Source organism: Dermacentor silvarum, chromosome 1 (assembly GCF_013339745.2).
Source record: "Dermacentor silvarum isolate Dsil-2018 chromosome 1, BIME_Dsil_1.4, whole genome shotgun sequence".
NCBI classification, from domain to species: Eukaryota; Metazoa; Arthropoda; class Arachnida; order Ixodida; family Ixodidae; genus Dermacentor; species Dermacentor silvarum.
In genome coordinates, this window is record NC_051154.1 from 142,082,368 (window position 1) to 142,100,959 (window position 18,592).

Sequence of the window (18,592 nt, forward strand, 5' to 3'; positions counted from 1 at the left end):
ACTCTTCGATATCGCGGTCGGCGTCCCCGTGGCCCCCAGCTCCATCCGCCGCGATTTGGGTTATGTTGGTAACTCCTCCGCTGGGGTCCCGCACAACAACGGCGGCGGCTGCCCTCTGGATGATCGCGTCGCGGCGGGTAAGCTGCCTCGCGACGAGATGGGCACGCTCGTTGTGGTTGGGCGGGATGCCGGTGTGTTTTCGGCCGTTAGTATTGTTGTTGTTGCGGCTGTTGTCTTCTTTAGTACCAAGCTCCCCGACGTGCGCGGGGAACCATTTGAGGGACTTGTTCGTAATCGTGCCGGACACGAAGTCCCCGGCTCTGGCGTTGAGCATGCGCGCCACATCCGCAGACACCCAACCTTTGGTGTAGTTCCGGATCGCTGATTTGGAGTCGCTTATGATCAGGCTATCCTCCGTACCTCTGTGGAGTACCGCGAGGGCTATGGCCATCTCCTCCGCTGCTTCGGCCAACTGATGCCGTGACTCAGATCCTCAGTCCCTTCGTATCTACGACCACCATGGAGAAGGCGGGCTCCGCCGCCGCCTTCGGCCGGCCGTGTCCTTGATGTTGCCGCTTTAGCTGCTGCCGTTTTTGTCGTAGTAGTAGTAGTGATGGTGGTGTTGGCATCCCCGGTTCGTCTCGCACATTTCGTTGTAGTGGCAATGGTGGTCGTTGTCCCTCGTCGCCATCAACGTTACCGGCGGGCCGCGGGTACCTGGCTGCATCGACGAAGAGGACGCCTTCTCGTCATCCGTGCTCCTCGAGGATTGCTACCGCCCTTCGTTTACGTCTTTGCACGTCATGCGCCGGGTGCATGTTCTTCGGCATGTTTTCCGTCTGTATGGCGTCCCTGACTTCCGGTAGCAGTGTTTCCTTCAGTCCCCGCGCCTCATGATATCGAATCCCGAGCAGGTCGAGGATTCGTCTTCCTCGACGAATCGATTAGTTGGGACACCCTGTATATTCGTTAAATAGATCTTAAAAGAACCCTGCAAGATATTTTAGGGGTGTAGAATGTACCTGGTATTAAAGGGCACCTCCTCACGAAAATCTGCTGCAACATTATTTTTTCTTTTTTTTTAATGTCTTGCATGAGCAGAGTTGTCGGCAATCAGACGCTTCCGCTGCCGCATCCTAGCTAGTGGCCTTCCCCTCCTTTTCGTGATTGATGCCGCACTAAAAGCTGTACCAATGCGGAACATGACCATCATACTTCGCCTATCATAAAGGCTGAGCTTAGATCAAGGCATGACCTTCAAGGTTCGTCCATTGCAAAGACTAATCATGGAACAGTCACAACACAGCGGTAATAACTGCTATCCACCATGCACGGATGACATCACCACCTCACCCTGAGAATGCTTCCATTTTTTATCCTTGCTTATAGCGTTGCTTAGTCATGACGTCTATTGAAATTTGGCCAATAGCCATCGTGTCTTTCGTGCGTATGAAGAAACAAGACAAATGGCCAGGACATTTGAAAGTTAAAGGAAAGAACAGGGCGGTCGTTCGAGTGAAAGTGTAAACTTCCAGCTACGTGCACATCGAATAATATTTGGCGCAGACCTTCACGACAGCACTGTCTAGTAACTACGCAGGTTTATTTGGCACGTTCATAAATGCTTGCAGGGTCCATTTAAGTGAAGCACTGCAGGTGGCCTTCCTCACTAGTTTCAAGAGACACAACTAACACTGTTAATATCTCCCTGGTACCATCAAGGTACCGAGGTATAAGCTGACACTACCCTCCTTCGCTCACCTCTGGCAAGATACCACCTGCCTCGACGGCACTTTGAGGACAGTCACTGCCATATTGATTGCATCGTTTTAGACAATAGGAAGGCCTGCCAGTGAAATTTCGTATTGAAACTGTTAGTAAACATGTAATTAAAATTTCTGCACAAACGGCCGTATTTATACGAATGTAGGTCAATCGTTTTTTTTTTTTCGAAAATGTTACCCAAGATGAGCTATCGACCTACATTCGTGACCGAAGAACCTCGACCGTGAACAAAGCTAGCAGAAGTACAGAGCTAACTGGTTTCCTCCGTCGCACGCGCCGTAAATCCAGTCTGGCGATTACACAGACTGGGTTTAAGAAATGCTGCATATCCAACGCACCCGACGGCACCGAGGACGACATCGTTTATGTTGCCGTGGACGCCTGCGAAGCATCCGACGAGGACGACTCCTCTGGCAGTTCCGACGTGGATGTAGGCTGTGGCATCGACTAGCGAGATTAAGTCGCCGGGCTTACGGAGTGTGTAATCTGTCGTGTTCAAAGTTTATTGCTTTTCAAAAGAGATACGAGTCGACCTCCGATTTTTTTTATTATTTCTCGGCGAGTTCAATATACAGGGGATCAATATATAGTTACATTTTCGACTAAATACGGTATACATAGTAAAATAGAAGAAAATAACAGCGAAAACCATTGAACGCACTCGAACATATTTTTCGAAAACCCAGGCGCCCTTAACGAGTACTACTAGATGCCGCACTGAATAGTAACACAATGTAACTGCAACTTGCTTCTATTATTTGTATTTATGAGCGCTTGTATATTACGTGTTATACTCTTTTGTATTATGTACTCAAGCTCACTTTTGACAGTCATATCTCAGTGCGTGCATTATTTTACCAGTGTGAATTCCTCATCTGTTTAAATGCTAATCGCAGATTACGTCGCGGCCTCGTGTATGTGTTTGTGACTGTTTACGAACTCAGTGTGCTGCGATTTGCCTTCGCCTTTTGTATCTAAATGTTCGTGTGCCTATAGGATTGTGTGCTGTGGATATTTGGCCCTAGAAGATTGTTTCATTTCTTACTTCCGCAAATATTTGTTATGTGTTGTTGTTTCTGCTATGCGAAAAAGTGCAGTCGTCACCATTATACGGTGACTACATCTCTCTTTTTTTTTTTTTGTTCTCATTTCAATAAAAATAAAGAAGAGCGCAATTGTGTGTGATGTCAGATTTGTTTTTTTTTTTGGCAGGATACTAAAATAGGAAGTTACAAAATTTGATGCATGAAAATGAAAAGAAATATAGTATTTTGTCTTTACTGTGCAACTACAATGTCATCTTGAACATGTTGAGAACACAATCAGAGGATCACACTGCCCAGGGAATCAAATACATGAGGCATGCAAACACATATGTGGTGATGTAACAGCCACTGAAAACTGTGTTTACTGTAAACAAGCCATTATTCACATGCTGAATAATTAATATTTTCAGCCTACGCTTTAAGTTTCAGAATACAGTCGAACCTCGATATAGCTAACGCAGATATAACGAATTATCGGATATAGCAAAGTAAATATAAAATTTGGTTGGTCATGCTTTATTTCAACGGAATCTTCTCATCTTATAAAGAAGTCGACAATGCGGAATCCGACCCGGTGTCTGTTATAGCAAAGCAATTTTTTTAACATTTGCCTCAAAATATATATTCTACATGTTAGCGATAATGTCAAATACTAGAGTGGCTGACCGATTTTTCAGAAGCCTTATTTTCCTGACCTGCGTGATTATTCCGAAGTTCTGTGGCACCGCCACCAGCGGCGTTTCGTCCTGTAGGCGAAACAAGCGGCCGCCTTTAGGGCGGCCCTTCGGGAAGGGTGCACTGTGGCTCATCGGACCTCACCCCGCTTCGCCAACACGTTTCACCAGGAGACTGACAAGTGTGGCACGTTGGGCGGGTTGCTAAAGCTGTTGTGGTGACAGATGAACCGGGCAATAAAGACGTGGACTAAGCATGAGGGCCACAGGCAGCAACGCATACGTTGCCTGAATATGTTAATATTACACCGCCGCTCCTCACACCGCAGGAAGCTCATTGTGCGCGGCAAGCTGACATGGCTCAGTGGTCGCCTGGCTTATATTACCCTGCTCAGGGCAGCAAAACATCATCTCGCGTAGTCAACCACAGTGTACCCAGCCGGGAACTTGAAGTTCTACATTCACAAGTTGGCCAAATACTTATATTTTAATGAGGTAACATTGTACGGTACGTTGGTCCGCTTCAGTGCTATTAAGGCCTCCAGTGATTCCGTCGCGAGGGTGCTGCATGCGCCTATAGAAAAAGAAGAAGCAGACACAGTGGAAACGATCTGATCGGCGCATATTGGTTTGGAAAGCCGTATTGGACTAGCACGACAGATAGCGGCGATTCCAGCGCTAGTAACTCTATACATTAAAAAAGCCTATTAAATTGTGGAGTTTTACGTGCCACAAGCCCGATCCGATTATGAGGCACGTTGTAGTGTAAGGTTCCGGAACAATTATGATCACATGGGGTTCTTTAACGTTGCCCTAAACCAAAGTGCACAAGCGTTTTTGTACTTCACCCACATCGAAATGCGGACGCCGCAGCCGGGATCGAACGGTATGCACGGTAAAGAACTCCAGGTGGTCAAAATTCATCCATAACTCGACACTACGGCGTGCCTCAATAATCAGATCGCGGTTTTAGCAAGTAAAACTCTGCAATGTAATGACGGAAGCCTACATGGCAACCAGTGATTTTTGCTTCTAGTCTGTCATTTAGTGTTTTGGCAGTCAAGTCATGTAGCAGTTTTATCTTTTTGGACTGTCCGTGTGATGTTTTCCTCTGACTAACATTTAAAGACATTAATTGAAGTATGAAGCTTGCATTGCTTTTGCGGCATGTCGTGCTCGGGAAAAAAGACGCTCATATTGACCGTGCCAGCGTGCATAGGTTTTGTGCTTATACAAGACCCCCCCCCCCCCCCCCCCCCCCCCCCCCCGTTGTATAATATTACGCACTGCGGAAAATTTTGAAATAAGAAAGAACAGGGCCCCATAGTCAGGAAAATATGGTACTCAGATTCAAGGTGGTGGATGCAGGCTCGCGTAGCTTGAATGTTTTTGAGACATCCTCTCCGATGAATGTTCTCTGACTGCCTCCGTCTATCACTCCCCTTATAAAACAGCCTTTGTTTCCCTCAATTACTCATGCTCGAAATGTCTGCAAGAGAACCTCAGAATCGTTGGAATCAGTGGCAGAGGCATAAACTTTGGTTGCAGTGATGGATGGAGGCTGTTGTTTCAGAATTCCTGCAAGTCTTGTGTTGCACACAGAAGACACACGTCGTCCTCCACACAGGTGCAGCTCACTCTTTTATTTTTTTGGCAGTCTTGGACGTAGTGAGCCCATACAGTGTAGTGGAGCATCGCATGTCAGTCATAAACCTGCTTCTTTTCTTTTTTTTTTTACGCCAGGAAGAGCAGGGCAAAGTACAGTGCTGTGATCTGACAAACCATAGAAACAATACTTGGTTATCGTCTTTCTCGCCGTCTTAGAATGGAGAACCGCAGCTGTCGACATTCTCGGGCATCTCTCCTGCCTGGATTTCTTGGACTGGCAGAGCCCTTTTTGGCACATGGTTGGCAGTAGTACTTCTGTCCCGGGTTTCTACATCTGCTAGGAGGAACTCAAGCACCTTTGTTAATTTGCCGTCCGCCCCTGCGGTGTCTGCCTGTGCAAGTGTCTCCACTTCACTGTCAACTTCGTTGTTTCTTCACAGTGAAGTTCCTTTGGAATGGCAAACTTGCCTGTTGTAGTCTACTACTACGTCGTGCTGCAGCGCCGATAATAATGTTGCACATCATAGTCGAGTAGGCAGTAGCATTCACGCCCAGACTGCGCAGCCTGCGTATATCTCCCTGCATGTAGTCATATAGGTTTTTATGCCCACTTCGGTGACTCGATAAAGAAACGGCGGGTAAGGCTTGGAACTTGGCGAGGTGATTCTGTTCTATTTGCGTTCTGTCGTCGAAACGTTTGTCTGGTACTTCCAGTGTGTCTTTGTAACAAGCTTCTGTAGACTGCAGGTCCTTTATCACAACTAGGGCTAGTCTATACAATAACGAGCGAAGATACTGAAATTTTTAACTTGTCGAGACATGAAGGTTCTTCTGGACAGCCTGTTAGAATATCTCCCAAAAGGACATCCAGTTAGCGAACCCACCGCCGAAGGTCTTTAAGTGCAGCTTGGGCAACTTCACACTATCAACTCAGAGAACTGTTTCCTCCCGTTGGTGATCACTTGATGGTGGCGCAGTTTCGTGTGGTCCATTGATCGGTTGTCTACAGCTTTGCTTGTAGACAACCGATCATGGTTGTTGCCTTATCATTGTATCTTACTGCCTCACCGTGCTCAGCTACGAACTCCTCTTCGGAGATTAGTGATTTCAGCTTCGTGTTGATCTTACGCAGCTCCCCGTTACTGCCTATTGAACAACAAGTATCCTCTGGACGTCCCGATTAGGTCCGAACGTCCAAGTCCCAATTAGAACGTCCAGTGGATAACATGAGGACATTAATTTCGGGACGTCCTATTTAAAACATTCTTCAGACATCCACAGGATTGATGTTCTGTGGTCTAAACAAATCCCAAAATTTTAATCCTATGGATGTCCGAAGGATGTTTTCAACGGGATGTCCCATACCGGACATATGTGGGACCAACACACAATCCAACATATACTACGTGATTATATCGCGGAATGTTCCACGGATGCCCTCAGCGCACGCTCCTCCGAAAAGACAACGTGTCAGACAGCAACCATGAAGCTGCCACACTCAGATCAAATTAACTTCCAATGAAGAAGATAATGGGAGAATTTGCAATTAACGACCCAAACTGCACAAGCATATCGAGAGGAAACGTCACAAAGCGACAGGCAGAGCGCTGGAACAACGGCGCATTACCACCTACTGCAAAGCGTAACCGAATCAAACGTATCCTACGCTCTCCGAACATCTCGAGAAAGCCAAGTACTGCAGCACCCGCCGTAGAACAGAGCAGTGACTGCATTTACCCAGTCGAATTCCCAGCAAACCACAAATATCCATTGGACGTACCACAAAAGACCAAATATCCAAGACATTCACCTACATCTACTTCACATCTATAAAACGTTCCACTAATACATTGCAGTCAAGGGCCATCCACAAGACGTTGAATGTCTTTGTGATTTGGACAACTCTTGCACATCCAAAGCTTTCGCGCATTGATCGTACATTGTGCGTTGTGACTAGATAAATGAACCATGCCGCATAAATACAAGCAAGTTGTCTATAATGCCTATGAATGAGATGCTGGAAGATGAAAAGTCGCGTTGTTGCCTATTCCAACACTGTGGCGGGCTATTTACATTGTTATTCCCCATCATGTGTATGTTCGAGATCCTAGGAGAGGGAGAATGCGTTCCTGAATTGCGAAATATCCATCTGTTCATTTTGAAGATTCAATTGGAAGTATTAAAGCCAAGATTGTCAGTTCTGACCGCATTTATTTTTTGCAACATGGTTATGAGTTGTAATTTTGCACAACCTTTGCACGCACTGCTGGACATCGTGCGTCAAAAGCCAAAAGTTTTGGTTTCGGTTACGCCATTTTTTCTCATATGCAAACATTTTCTTTTTCAGAAATGTCCATTAGTGCACTGTTAACAACATGTTATCTTTAACTTGCCGATGTATTACGACAGATTATAAAGAAAAAAGAAGCCTGAACTCGCAGTAAATTTCACTTCACATGGCCACTGGTATCAGTGCCGCGCGCGCCGCTCTCGACAATAGTACAGTGTAACTAGAAGGTTTTATTCTGGTTCACTATAACACAAGTGCAGGGTAATTTTCCGAACTGTGCTTCATCCGGCTTTATCTGTGTGTTATACGGCTTTCCTGTTGACCATGGCCAAAGTACGTATATACTAGGCAGAACTGGACAGTTGCGTACTGAAATTTAGAGCTGCGCTTCTGACTGCTTTTTGTGGTACGCTTGTTCGCCTTGTGGAGCGCTTACAGAAATGTCCTGAGGGCAACGTTTTTGTGGTTCATTTCATGACATACAGGGTACTGAATATTTCGCTCCCCGTGTTCGAAAAAAGGTTTTGCGCTCACCGCTGCACTGTTCGTGCTCAAATTTTGCAGAAAGATCGCATTTTGGACCTTTCTTCGTTTAGTAAAACATTTGTCACAATTACTCGCCTAGTTTTTAAGAGAAAAATGAGAAACTGATTTCGTCTACCCGAAAAATGGCGTCCGCAAAGCCGTCCCTACCACAGAGGTGTATCGCCGCCTGCCGGCAGCAGCAGAAAGCAGCCGGTCAAGAAGGTTTGTCGCGTGTTGCCCCAACGTAGATGCTGCAACAGCTGGGCGCCAGAGCAGCTATGTTTGTGGCTTGATGAACTGGCCAGCCGTCTGGCCAGACGGCTGCAGGATGTTTCGCAGCTTTCAGGACTGGTACCACCCATGCAACCTTCCATAAATGTGGGATGTCTCCTGTGGCCCACACTTGGTTTAAAAAAAGGCAGCACACTTCGGCAATTTTTTTTTTATTCTGAGCTCACTCACTGCAACAGCAGCATAGTAAAGACCAAAATTTATTACAGCGACGCTGTATGTGGCTAGGCCAAATCCGTCGTCCGCGAACAACCCGCGAACAGGGTCGTTGGCGCCACTCGGCGCAACCGCGCGAACGCTCTCGTGCTACTGCTCACGCGTTCGTCGTCGTCGTCGTCTCCTTTCACAGCTGGCGCCGTTGCCGCTCATCGTTCCAGCGTAGAATTTCACTTCTCTTCTGTCATCGTAATGGGGAGGCCGCGTTTACGGAGGTGTGAGCCATTCATTGTCTTACTAGACGGACACATTTAATAAAAGGGGTTATACGCGAATGTGTGTGCGTACCTATCGTCACGATGGCCACCAACCAACGAACTGGATCGTTGGCGCCCCTCAGCGCAACCGCGCGAACGCTCTCGTGCCACTGCTCACGCGTTCGTCGTCGTCTCCTTCCACAGCTGGCTCCGTTGCCGCTCATCGTTCCAGCGTAGAATTTCACTTCTCTTCTGTCGTCGTAATGGGGAGGCCGCGTTTACGGAGGTGTGAGCCATTCATTGTCTTACTAGACGGACACATTTAATAAAAGGGGTTATACGCGAATGTGTGTGCGTACCTATCGTCACGATGGCCACCAACCCGCGAACTGGATCGTTGGCGCCCCTCAGCGCAGCCGCGCGAACGCTCTCGTGCCACTGCTCACGCGTTCGTCGTCGTCGTCTCCTTCCACAGCTGGCTCCGTTGCCGCTCATCGTTCCAGCGTAGAATTTCACTTCTCTTCTGTCGTCGTAATGGGGAGGCCGCGTTTACGGAGGTGTGAGCCATTCATTGTCTTACGTGACGGACACATTTAATAAAAGAGGTTATACGCGAATGTGTGTGCGTACCTATCGTCACGATGGCCACCAACCAACGAACTGGATCGTTGGCGCCCCTCAGCGCAGCCGCGCGAACGCTCTCGTGCCACTGCTCACGCGTTCGTCGTCGTCTCCTTCCACAGCTGGCTCCGTTGCCGCTCATCGTTCCAGCGTAGAATTTCACTTCTCTTCTGTCGTCGTAATGGGGAGGCCGCGTTTACGGAGGTGTGAGCCATTCATTGTCTTACGTGACGGACACATTTAATAAAATAGGTTATACCCGAATGTGTGTGCGTACCTATCGTCACGATGGCCACCAACCCGCGAACTGGATCGTTGGCGCCCCTCAGCGCAGCCGCGCGAACGCTCTCGTGCCACTGCTCACGCGTTCGTCGTCGTCTCCTTCCACAGCTGGCTCCGTTGCCGCTCATCGTTCCAGCGTAGAATTTCACTTCTCTTCTGTCGTCGTAATGGGGAGGCCGCGTTTACGGAGGTGTGAGCCATTCATTGTCTTACGTGACGGACACATTTAATAAAAGAGGTTATACGCGAATGTGTGTGCGTACCTATCGTCACGATGGCCACCAACCAACGAACTGGATCGTTGGCGCCCCTCAGCGCAACCGCGCGAACGCTCTCGTGCCACTGCTCACGCGTTCGTCGTCGTCGTCTCCTTCCACAGCTGGCTCCGTTGCCGCTCATCGTTCCAGCGTAGAATTTCACTTCTCTTCTGTCGTCGTAATGGGGAGGCCGCGTTTACGGAGGTGTGAGCCATTCATTGTCTTACGTGACGGACACATTTAATAAAAGAGGTTATACGCGAATGTGTGTGCGTACCTATCGTCACGATGGCCACCAACCCGCGAACTGGATCGTTGGCGCCCCTCAGCGCAGCCGCGCGAACGCTCTCGTGCCACTGCTCACGCGTTCGTCGTCGTCGTCTCCTTCCACAGCTGGCTCCGTTGCCGCTCATCGTTCCAGCGTAGAATTTCACTTCTCTTCTGTCGTCGTAATGGGGAGGCCGCGTTTACGGAGGTGTGAGCCATTCATTGTCTTACGTGACGGACACATTTAATAAAAGAGGTTATACGCGAATGTGTGTGCGTACCTATCGTCACGATGGCCACCAACCCGCGAACTGGATCGTTGGCGCCCCTCAGCGCAGCCGCGCGAACGCTCTCGTGCCACTGCTCCCGCGTTCTTCGTCGTCGTCTCCTTCCACAGCTGGCTCCGTTGCCGCTCATCGTTCCAGCGTAGAATTTCACTTCTCTTCTCTCGTCGTAATGGGGAGGCCGTGTTTACGGAGGTGTGAGCCATTCATTGTCTTACGTGATGGACACATTTAATAAAAGAGGTTATACGCGAATGTGTGTGCGTACCTATCGTCACAATGGCCACCAACCCGCGAACTGGATCGTTGGCGCCCCTCAGCGCAGCCGCGCGAACGCTCTCGTGCCACTGCTCACGCGTTCGTCGTCGTCTCCTTCCACAGCTGGCTCCGTTGCCGCTCATCGTTCCAGCGTAGAATTTCACTTCTCTTCTGTCGTCGTAATGGGGAGGCCGCGTTTACGGAGGTGTGAGCCATTCATTGTCTTACGTGACGGACACATTTAATAAAAGAGGTTATACGCGAATGTGTGTGCGTACCTATCGTCACGATGGCCACCAACCCGCGAACTGGATCGTTGGCGCCCCTCAGCGCAGCCGCGCGAACGCTCTCGTGCCACTGCTCCCGCGTTCTTCGTCGTCGTCTCCTTCCACAGCTGGCTCCGTTGCCGCTCATCGTTCCAGCGTAGAATTTCACTTCTCTTCTCTCGTCGTAATGGGGAGGCCGTGTTTACGGAGGTGTGAGCCATTCATTGTCTTACGTGATGGACACATTTAATAAAAGAGGTTATACGCGAATGTGTGTGCGTACCTATCGTCACGATGGCCACCAACCCGCGAACTGGATCGTTGGCGCCCCTCAGCGCAGCCGCGCGAACGCTCTCGTGCCACTGCTCACGCGTTCTTCGTCGTCGTCTCCTTCCACAGCTGGCTCCGTTGCCGCTCATCGTTCCAGCGTAGAATTTCACTTCTCTTCTCGTCGTCGTAATGGGGAGGCCGCGTTTACGGAGGTGTGAGCCATTCATTGTCTTACGTGATGGACACATTTAATAAAAGAGGTTATACGCGAATGTGTGTGCGTACCTATCGTCACGATGGCCACCAACCCGCGAACTGGATCGTTGGCGCCCCTCAGCGCAGCCGCGCGAACGCTCTCGTGCCACTGCTCACGCGTTCGTCGTCGTCGTCTCCTTCCACAACTGGCGCCGTTGCCGCTCATCGTTCCAGCGTAGAATTTCACTTCTCTTCTGTCGTCGTAATGGGGAGGCCGCGTTTACGGAGGTGTGAGCCATTCATTGTCTTACGTGACGGACACATTTAATAAAAGAGGTTATACGCGAATGTGTGTGCGTACCTATCGTCACGATGGCCACCAACCCGCGAACTGGATCGTTGGCGCCCCTCAGCGCAGCCGCGCGAACGCTCTCGTGCCACTGCTCCCGCGTTCTTCGTCGTCGTCTCCTTCCACAGCTGGCTCCGTTGCCGCTCATCGTTCCAGCGTAGAATTTCACTTCTCTTCTGTCGTCGTAATGGGGAGGCCGCGTTTACGGAGGTGTGAGCCATTCATTGTCTTACGTGACGGACACATTTAATAAAAGAGGTTATACGCGAATGTGTGTGCGTACCTATCGTCACGATGGCCACCAACCCGCGAACTGGATCGTTGGCGCCCCTCAGCGCAGCCGCGCGAACGCTCTCGTGCCACTGCTCACGCGTTCGTCGTCGTCTCCTTCCACAGCTGGCTCCGTTGCCGCTCATCGTTCCAGCGTAGAATTTCACTTCTCTTCTCTCGTCGTAATGGGGAGGCCGTGTTTACGGAGGTGTGAGCCATTCATTGTCTTACGTGATGGACACATTTAATAAAAGAGGTTATACGCGAATGTGTGTGCGTACCTATCGTCACAATGGCCACCAACCCGCGAACTGGATCGTTGGCGCCCCTCAGCGCAGCCGCGCGAACGCTCTCGTGCCACTGCTCACGCGTTCGTCGTCGTCTCCTTCCACAGCTGGCTCCGTTGCCGCTCATCGTTCCAGCGTAGAATTTCACTTCTCTTCTGTCGTCGTAATGGGGAGGCCGCGTTTACGGAGGTGTGAGCCATTCATTGTCTTACGTGATGGACACATTTAATAAAAGAGGTTATACGCGAATGTGTGTGCGTACCTATCGTCACGATGGCCACCAACCCGCGAACTGGATCGTTGGCGCCCCTCAGCGCAGCCGCGCGAACGCTCTCGTGCCACTGCTCCCGCGTTCTTCGTCGTCGTCTCCTTCCACAGCTGGCTCCGTTGCCGCTCATCGTTCCAGCGTAGAATTTCACTTCTCTTCTGTCGTCGTAATGGGGAGGCCGCGTTTACGGAGGTGTGAGCCATTCATTGTCTTACGTGACTGGACACATTTAATAAAAGAGGTTATACGCGAATGTGTGTGCGTACCTATCGTCACGATGGCCACCAACCCGCGAACTGGATCGTTGGCGCCCCTCAGCGCAGCCGCGCGAACGCTCTCGTGCCACTGCTCCCGCGTTCTTCGTCGTCGTCTCCTTCCACAGCTGGCTCCGTTGCCGCTCATCGTTCCAGCGTAGAATTTCACTTCTCTTCTGTCGTCGTAATGGGGAGGCCGCGTTTACGGAGGTGTGAGCCATTCATTGTCTTACGTGATGGACACATTTAATAAAAGAGGTTATACGCGAATGTGTGTGCGTACCTATCGTCACGATGGCCACCAACCCGCGAACTGGATCGTTGGCGCCCCTCAGCGCAGCCGCGCGAACGCTCTCGTGCCACTGCTCCCGCGTTCTTCGTCGTCGTCTCCTTCCACAGCTGGCTCCGTTGCCGCTCATCGTTCCAGCGTAGAATTTCACTTCTCTTCTCTCGTCGTAATGGGGAGGCCGCGTTTACGGAGGTGTGAGCCATTCATTGTCTTACGTGATGGACACATTTAATAAAAGAGGTTATACGCGAATGTGTGTGCGTACCTATCGTCACGATGGCCACCAACCAACGAACTGGATCGTTGGCGCCCCTCAGCGCAACCGCGCGAACGCTCTCGTGCCACTGCTCCCGCGTTCTTCGTCGTCGTCTCCTTCCACAGCTGGCTCCGTTGCCGCTCATCGTTCCAGCGTAGAATTTCACTTCTCTTCTGTCGTCGTAATGGGGAGGCCGTGTTTACGGAGGTGTGAGCCATTCATTGTCTTACGTGATGGACACATTTAATAAAAGAGGTTATACGCGAATGTGTGTGCGTACCTATCGTCACGATGGCCACCAACCCGCGAACTGGATCGTTGGCGCCCCTCAGCGCAGCCGCGCGAACGCTCTCGTGCCACTGCTCCCGCGTTCTTCGTCGTCGTCTCCTTCCACAGCTGGCTCCGTTGCCGCTCATCGTTCCAGCGTAGAATTTCACTTCTCTTCTGTCGTCGTAATGGGGAGGCCGCGTTTACGGAGGTGTGAGCCATTCATTGTCTTACGTGACGGACACATTTAATAAAAGAGGTTATACGCGAATGTGTGTGCGTACCTATCGTCACGATGGCCACCAACCCGCGAACTGGATCGTTGGCGCCCCTCAGCGCAACCGCGCGAACGCTCTCGTGCCACTGCTCCCGCGTTCTTCGTCGTCGTCTCCTTCCACAGCTGGCTCCGTTGCCGCTCATCGTTCCAGCGTAGAATTTCACTTCTCTTCGGTCGTCGTAATGGGGAGGCCGCGTTTACGGAGGTGTGAGCCATTCATTGTCTTACGTGACGGACACATTTAATAAAAGAGGTTATACGCGAATGTGTGTGCGTACCTATCGTCACGATGGCCACCAACCCGCGAACTGGATCGTTGGCGCCCCTCAGCGCAGCCGCGCGAACGCTCTCGTGCCACTGCTCACGCGTTCGTCGTCGTCGTCTCCTTCCACAACTGGCTCCGTTGCCGCTCATCGTTCCAGCGTAGAATTTCACTTCTCTTCTGTCGTCGTAATGGGGAGGCCGCGTTTACGGAGGTGTGAGCCATTCATTGTCTTACGTGACTGGACACATTTAATAAAAGAGGTTATACGCGAATGTGTGTGCGTACCTATCGTCACGATGGCCACCAACCCGCGAACTGGATCGTTGGCGCCCCTCGGCGCAACCGCGCGAACGCTCTCGTGCCACTGCTCCCGCGTTCGTCGTCGTCGTCTCCTTCCACAGCTGGCTCCGTTGCCGCTCATCGTTCCAGCGTAGAATTTCACTTCTCTTCTGTCGTCGTAATGGGGAGGCCGCGTTTACGGAGGTGTGAGCCATTCATTGTCTTACGTGACGGACACATTTAATAAAAGAGGTTATACGCGAATGTGTGTGCGTACCTATCGTCACGATGGCCACCAACCCGCGAACTGGATCGTTGGCGCCCCTCAGCGCAGCCGCGCGAACGCTCTCGTGCCACTGCTCCCGCGTTCTTCGTCGTCGTCTCCTTCCACAGCTGGCTCCGTTGCCGCTCATCGTTCCAGCGTAGAATTTCACTTCTCTTCTGTCGTCGTAATGGGGAGGCCGCGTTTACGGAGGTGTGAGCCATTCATTGTCTTACGTGACGGACACATTTAATAAAAGAGGTTATACGCGAATGTGTGTGCGTACCTATCGTCACGATGGCCACCAACCCGCGAACTGGATCGTTGGCGCCCCTCAGCGCAACCGCGCGAACGCTCTCGTGCCACTGCTCCCGCGTTCGTCGTCGTCTTCCAGAGCTGGCTCCGTTGCCGCTCATCATTCCAACGTAGAGTTTCCCTTCTCTTTCGTCGTCGTAATGGGGAGGCCGCGTTTACGGAGGTGTGAGCCATTCATTGTCTTACGTGATGGACACATTTAATAAAAGAGGTTATACGCGAATGTGTGTGCGTACCTATCGTCACGATGGCCACCAACCCGCGAACTGGATCGTTGGCGCCCCTCAGCGCAGCCGCGCGAACGCTCTCGTGCCACTGCTCACGCGTTCGTCGTCGTCTCCTTCCACAGCTGGCTCCGTTGCCGCTCATCGTTCCAGCGTAGAATTTCACTTCTCTTCTGTCGTCGTAATGGGGAGGCCGCGTTTACGGAGGTGTGAGCCATTCATTGTCTTACGTGACTGGACACATTTAATAAAAGAGGTTATACGCGAATGTGTGTGCGTACCTATCGTCACGATGGCCACCAACCCGCGAACTGGATCGTTGGCGCCCCTCAGCGCAGCCGCGCGAACGCTCTCGTGCCACTGCTCCCGCGTTCGTCGTCGTCGTCTCCTTCCACAGCTGGCTCCGTTGCCGCTCATCGTTCCAGCGTAGAATTTCACTTCTCTTCTGTCGTCGTAATGGGGAGGCCGCGTTTACGGAGGTGTGAGCCATTCATTGTCTTACGTGATGGACACATTTAATAAAAGAGGTTATACGCGAATGTGTGTGCGTACCTATCGTCACGATGGCCACCAACCCGCGAACTGGATCGTTGGCGCCCCTCAGCGCAGCCGCGCGAACGCTCTCGTGCCACTGCTCCCGCGTTCTTCGTCGTCGTCTCCTTCCACAGCTGGCTCCGTTGCCGCTCATCGTTCCAGCGTAGAATTTCACTTCTCTTCTGTCGTCGTAATGGGGAGGCCGCGTTTACGGAGGTGTGAGCCATTCATTGTCTTACGTGACGGACACATTTAATAAAAGAGGTTATACGCGAATGTGTGTGCGTACCTATCGTCACGATGGCCACCAACCCGCGAACTGGATCGTTGGCGCCCCTCAGCGCAGCCGCGCGAACGCTCTCGTGCCACTGCTCACGCGTTCTTCGTCGTCGTCTCCTTCCACAGCTGGCTCCGTTGCCGCTCATCGTTCCAGCGTAGAATTTCACTTCTCTTCTGTCGTCGTAATGGGGAGGCCGCGTTTACGGAGGTGTGAGCCATTCATTGTCTTACGTGACGGACACATTTAATAAAAGAGGTTATACGCGAATGTGTGTGCGTACCTATCGTCACGATGGCCACCAACCCGCGAACTGGATCGTTGGCGCCCCTCAGCGCAGCCGCGCGAACGCTCTCGTGCCACTGCTCACGCGTTCGTCGTCGTCGTCTCCTTCCACAGCTGGCTCCGTTGCCGCTCATCGTTCCAGCGTAGAATTTCACTTCTCTTCTGTCGTCGTAATGGGGAGGCCGCGTTTACGGAGGTGTGAGCCATTCATTGTCTTACGTGACGGACACATTTAATAAAAGAGGTTATACGCGAATGTGTGTGCGTACCTATCGTCACGATGGCCACCAACCCGCGAACTGGATCGTTGGCGCCCCTCAGCGCAGCCGCGCGAACGCTCTCGTGCCACTGCTCCCGCGTTCTTCGTCGTCGTCTCCTTCCACAGCTGGCTCCGTTGCCGCTCATCGTTCCAGCGTAGAATTTCACTTCTCTTCTCTCGTCGTAATGGGGAGGCCGTGTTTACGGAGGTGTGAGCCATTCATTGTCTTACGTGATGGACACATTTAATAAAAGAGGTTATACGCGAATGTGTGTGCGTACCTATCGTCACGATGGCCACCAACCCGCGAACTGGATCGTTGGCGCCCCTCAGCGCAGCCGCGCGAACGCTCTCGTGCCACTGCTCACGCGTTCTTCGTCGTCGTCTCCTTCCACAGCTGGCTCCGTTGCCGCTCATCGTTCCAGCGTAGAATTTCACTTCTCTTCTGTCGTCGTAATGGGGAGGCCGCGTTTACGGAGGTGTGAGCCATTCATTGTCTTACGTGACGGACACATTTAATAAAAGAGGTTATACGCGAATGTGTGTGCGTACCTATCGTCACGATGGCCACCAACCCGCGAACTGGATCGTTGGCGCCCCTCAGCGCAGCCGCGCGAACGCTCTCGTGCCACTGCTCCCGCGTTCTTCGTCGTCGTCTCCTTCCACAGCTGGCTCCGTTGCCGCTCATCGTTCCAGCGTAGAATTTCACTTCTCTTCTCTCGTCGTAATGGGGAGGCCGTGTTTACGGAGGTGTGAGCCATTCATTGTCTTACGTGATGGACACATTTAATAAAAGAGGTTATACGCGAATGTGTGTGGTACCTATCGTCACGATGGCCACCAACCCGCGAACTGGATCGTTGGCGCGCGCGAACGCTCTCGTGCCACTTCTCCCACGTTCGTCGTCGTCGTCTCCTTCCACAGCTGGCTCCGTTGCCGCTCATCGTTCCAGCGTAGAATTTCACTTCTCTTCTGTCGTCGTAATGGGGAGGCCGCGTTTACGGAGGTGTGAGCCATTCATTGTCTTACGTGACGGACACATTTAATAAAAGAGGTTATACGCGAATGTGTGTGCGTACCTATCGTCACGATGGCCACCAACCCGCGAACTGGATCGTTGGCGCCCCTCGGCGCAACCGCGCGAACGCTCTCGTGCCACTGCTCCCGCGTTCGTCGTCGTCGTCTCCTTCCACAGCTGGCTCCGTTGCCGCTCATCGTTCCAGCGTAGAATTTCACTTCTCTTCTGTCGTCGTAATGGGGAGGCCGCGTTTGCGGAGGTGTGAGCCATTCATTGTCTTACGTGACGGACACATTTAATAAAAGAGGTTATACGCAAATGTGTGTGCGTACCTATCGTCACGATGGCTACCAACCCGCGAACTGCATCGTTGGCGCCCCTCAGCGCAACCGCGCGAACGCTCTCGTGCCAGTGCTCCCGCGTTCGTCGTCGTCTCCTTCCACAGCTGGCTCCGTTGCCGCTCATCGTTCCAGCGTAGAATTTCACTTCTCTTCAGTCGTCGTAATGGGGAGGCCGCGTTTACGGAGGTGTAAGCCATTCATTGTCTTACGTAACGGACTGATTTAATAACAGAGGTGATACGCGAATGTGTGTGCGTACCTATCATCACGATGACCACCAATAAGGACAATAGATGTGTTTGTACTTTTGTTCAAAATTCTGCGTCACCTCTGTGTCGTGCGCTAAACAGCTTTGCAGAGCGCAAAGGGGGAGCGAAAAGGGGGATGAAATACGGCGAGAGCGACGATAGCGCGAGGAGTAAAGCGGAGGAGGAGTATGGTGAAATAGCAAGGAGGAAAGCGGAGTGCCGCACGAGACATGCTCAATGGCGGCGACGGACAAGGAGCGCAAGAAGCTAAGCTTCCGCCTTCTTTCTGTGTCGTCTGCAAAAGAGTGACTCTCGAACGAACGTGTGCATTGACTACATGTTCATCCTAGCATAGCCGTCATTTTCTGTAAATAAAACACATGTTTTTGTTTTTCTCTTCACTTTGATTATGCTTGCGCTTCCTTAATGCATAAAG